Raw genomic sequence first — 4,898 nt, 5'->3', positions numbered from 1 at the left:
AAGTCAAACCCGTAGTGGGTTCGATTTTCAAATAGCATTGCGACACTGTCGTAAACAATAAAAAATCATACGAAGTCGAAATGATGCGATTCAAAAAGCTGTGGAAAGCTGACAGAAATATCTAGGTTTTTCATGTTTAAAGATTTTCGAGATTCAGAACATTTCTAGGACAAAAAAATCAAAATATTTACGAAACAAAAACATACAGCAGTAAAAACAGTTTTTAATATAGCATGTATGTCACAAAAACCGATCTAGAGGTTCGTAAGTCGCTCTGATACCACTGTTAGGTTACGGGATCTCAAGCACAGCGGAAAATAAAATCGTAACCCTCCAAGGACCCATACGAACCGGAATAAATCGGGTGTTTTGAAATTATACCTCACAGTTAACGAGACTTTGAATTACAGCAACAAACAAAGCTTGATGCCTCCACGGTATCCACGCGAACAATCCGAATCCTTTGCCTTCTCGTGATGCTAGTCACAATTTCAAAACTTAGAAAGAAAAGGGAGCATATTGTTGTAGGTGGTTTTTAGGATAGAAAATTGCAAGACTAAAAACTCACTAGCATAAAAAATGTCATACATTTTATATGGACATGAGATGTATGGCCTAACTATCACCATACCTCCACCATGCCTCCACCATGCTTGAGTGTAAGACAATCATACACCATCACTCTCTTACAAAGCCATCCCTAGTCATCTTTATTTATGTCCAACATAAATAATATCTGATTTTATTTAATCAGATTAAATCGATACAAATCAGATATGATAATTAAACATTTTAATTATTGAAACTCCTTATTCGAATATGTTCAAAGTGTGTGACCCAATGGGTTCTCGACATGTTGGCAATAAATATAAATCTCATATTTATAGTTATAAACGATGAGCGGTATCTAGCAATACATCACCGTTACCCAAATAACGAGTGTTAGTGATATAACAAATTATCGGTTTGTAGTCAATTTAGTTTTACATATTTAATTCTTTTGTCCTTGATGTCCAGATTGAACACGAGACAWTGAATGTGTCATTCTCGTTATGTCCAATCTCTAGTTTCTTGATTCTCTAATATACTAATAAATAATAGATAATGATATCTCATATCAATTATCTAAGCATGCATGCATTTCTWTAGTATATATTTATCAAGGGGCCCAGAGACATCACTCACGTCATAAGGAGGGACAAATCTTATCTCGATACATGCTAATTCTATTATGTGATATGAAACATACCCAACTATCATTCTGTCACCCAGTTATGGAATGATTAGAATAAATGTCAAAATACATTACTCACACATAACAAACTCCATGTTCTCAAGTCAAAGAATTACGTGTACATTGACCATATGAGAAACACTTATGACACTCACATGACATCCAATGAAGTGTTCTCATAACGAGTCACGTCCGATACACAAAGTCTCCATTTTGTACCCATATGCAGATTCGATATCTCTATATGAATCCCTACATATGCTAGTCATTATCATATTACTTCAACCTTAAACCCGGAATAATATTTAACTAGGGACATTTAGAATACATTATTYTAAGGTTATTTATYATGAATAATTAAAACACAGAATATAATATAGACATAATAAAATGGGCAATGCCTTTATATTTATCAATTTCATGAAAACAACTCAAAGTTACAATCATCATATGATTGGTTTTTGGGCATTCACTAACAGTTTCTCCATTTTTACTAGTTTCAAATTGTTGGAAAATTTGGTTAACCAAGTCGGTGAAAGAATTTATTGACTTGGTTTTCAATTTGATAAGCCACTAGACTGCAACTTGTAGTAAGATTTGCCCCAAATAATTTCAAACCTCTTGGTTTTTCTGTTGGATAGAAGTAGATCACGTTAATTGTTTATAGTGAGAAACATGTTCAGGGTATGTGGGTGTAAAAGTAACATTATTATATTTCTTTGAAATGTCGACCAAAGTGTTAGCCTATATTCAAGTCACAATTTACAATTAGAGCAAGATCAAGATCACCTAAATGTATTAGAGAAGTAGGTTGTATATTAATATTCAAAGATTACAGAGTGTTCTTGATGATGTCTCACTGGTTATGTCTCAAAAAAGAATATCTCTCAAAGTTGCAAACTAACAAAACTAACAAGGGTATCTATTTATAACATTCTTGGAAAGCTATAAAATAGATTACAAAGCATGTAAAGACTACACTACGAAGTAATGTAAAACAACTTTAGTACAAGGACTTGAATACAAAAATATTATCTCAATAATCTCCCCCTTTGAATTCAAGTCCAGATCTTTAAATCTTCAGCTTTAGCAGCAATAATCTTTAAAAATCTTTCGGAAGCTTGACTTTGACATTTTAAGCACTTTGACATCTTCATATTTGTCTTTCACGACATTTGCACAATCTCCCCTTTGAGTAACAAAATCTCTTTCAGTACATGTCTTTCTTTAAACTTTCATAATCTTAATACACTCTCTCAGTCTTTAACAATCTTCCCCAAAGAACAATCTTTACTGATTCAAAATTATCTCCCTTTATCATTAGAAATATCTACTCCCCCTTGAGAAAACAATTTTTAGATAATCTCTCATTCATTTTTTTTCTCTCTTTTGAATTGTTAAGCTCCACTCCCCCTTTCCTAGAAATATCTCAGATGGATTCATTCATTTAATACACACTCCCCTTTATGATGTGATTGAAGATCATAAACATGATACCACAAAATGAGTGATCCAAGAAAGTTATGTCGTCAATTCATAGAGTTTTAAGCAAATCTTTTCAAATTTGCTTATTTATTCTCTTCAGAACATGATATGGGGAAAACCAGATTCAACTTATGAACCCGTTTTCAATCTTTTATAAAAAGCTTGGTCTGTGAATACAACAAATATATTCAATACAACAAATGTATATGGAATATGAGACTTTTTAACGTTCATCTCACTAGGACTTCTATTCAATCATTGATAGCTTCAGAAAGCGTATCTATGAATCTTAGGATAAAATAACAGATATTCTATAAAATTTGTGCAGTGTAGAAAAGATAAAGCAACTAATGCTTCAAAATAAGCTCAAATTGATAAAAAGCTCAAATTTGTGCAGTGAACTACACAAATTTATCAAAATCGATTTGTGATAAAAAAGACTTGAAGGGGGACATATATCCTTCTTCTACAATATCAATCATCTCTAAATGAGAAATCAATAGATTATGAGCAGTGTGCCCCAAGTGTTATTGAAACAATCATCTTTTAAGAGATAATTAAGTAGTTGATAGGGTATTAAACAAAAGTTGTCCTAGTCTTTGCCTTTTTCAATATTAGTCTCAAAAGAATTGTGAACTAATAGATTATATGGTTGCCCAGATTATAATAGTTAGATCAAGATTTTGTTATTCTCTTAATCCTTTACACAACTCTCATCTAATTTTTTTCCAACTCACATTAATTACCCATCTCTTTTACATTTCATCTCGGCACACATACCTATTTTTAGTTAAGCTCACCTCTCAGTATGGTTGTCCTCTTGGGTAGGACTATCGGTTCTGATAGTCCATAGAGATTTGTCTGATAAGCACTCAGTCCCACCTAAGAATTTACAAGTAAGCTCAATGAAAATATATGCGGTTAATATCATATAACTTGATCACAAGAGTTTGATCAAAGATATATATTGCAGTTAAGCACACGATGAATATGCAAAGAATTATTCAAACAACAAATTGTAGAGAAAGAAATGAAGTGTTTATCAAAGATATCGATGAAGAATTATTTTCAATAAAACGAGTGTATTATCACCAAAAATTGAAGATGTGATAATAATAATTTGAAGATCAGCTGAATCAGATGTTAGAATTATGTAAGAAGAGAAAATACACAAGTATTGACTCGATGAAACACCTGATCAGAGAATGTACTCGTTATAGACATAATTTAAATGAAAATCATTTAAATCCTCAATTCTTAAAATCATAAAATCATTTTGAGATCAAAGAAGTGGTTTGAACATTTAAGAAAATATTTTGATACATCTAGAAGTTGTCATTCTTCTAAGCATATGAAGATTAAGGATAGAAAAATATACCTGAGTTTCAGATCAAATCAGAATAAATATTCGATGTGCTCCCTCTTGACAATACGACTTTCAGTCTCACAGAAGTCGTTAGTAATTGACAGTTAAGAATATTAAAAGACTCAGACTCCGCCTCAACATGTTGATCAAATTTTCATACAGAGAGATTTAACATTCCAAGATTGCTTACTAAAAATGAAAACCATTTCTCATCAAGTGGTTTTGTGAAAAGATCAGCAAGTTGGAAATCTGTTTGTACAAAATGCATTTCAATTGATCATTTTTCAACATGGTCTTTGATAAAGTGATACTTGATATTGATGTGTTTAGTCTTAGAATGTTGAACTGGATTAGCGGTTATAGCGATCGCGCTTTTTGAATCACAGTTGATAGGGACTCTGTTGAATGTATAGTTGTAGTCTAGTAGTTGTGTCTTTATCGAAAGAACCCGTGAACAAAAACTTGCTGCTGCAACGCATTCTGCCTCTACAGTAGAAGTTGAAACACTATTCTACTTCTTAGAAGTCCAACTGACTAGCTTGTCACCTAAGAATTGACATGATTTAGATGTGCTCTTTCTGTCCAGCTTACAACCTGCATGATCAGAATCTGTGAAAAGAGTTAGCACAAAATCAAAATCTTTCGGATACCAAGGGCCCAAATTTGGTGTGCCTTTGAGACATCTTAAGATTCTTTTGAGCGCAACAAGGTGTGACTCTTTAGCGTTAGCCTGATATCTTTCATAAAAGCATGTTGCAAACATAATATCTTATCTACTTGACGATAAATATAATAAAGATCCAATCAAGGCAC

This window comes from Cynara cardunculus, unplaced genomic scaffold, assembly GCF_001531365.2.
Source record: "Cynara cardunculus var. scolymus isolate 2C unplaced genomic scaffold, CcrdV1 Un_Scaffold_347, whole genome shotgun sequence".
Lineage (NCBI taxonomy): Eukaryota > Viridiplantae > Streptophyta > Magnoliopsida > Asterales > Asteraceae > Cynara > Cynara cardunculus.
Note: the sequence above shows the minus strand (reverse complement) of the source record.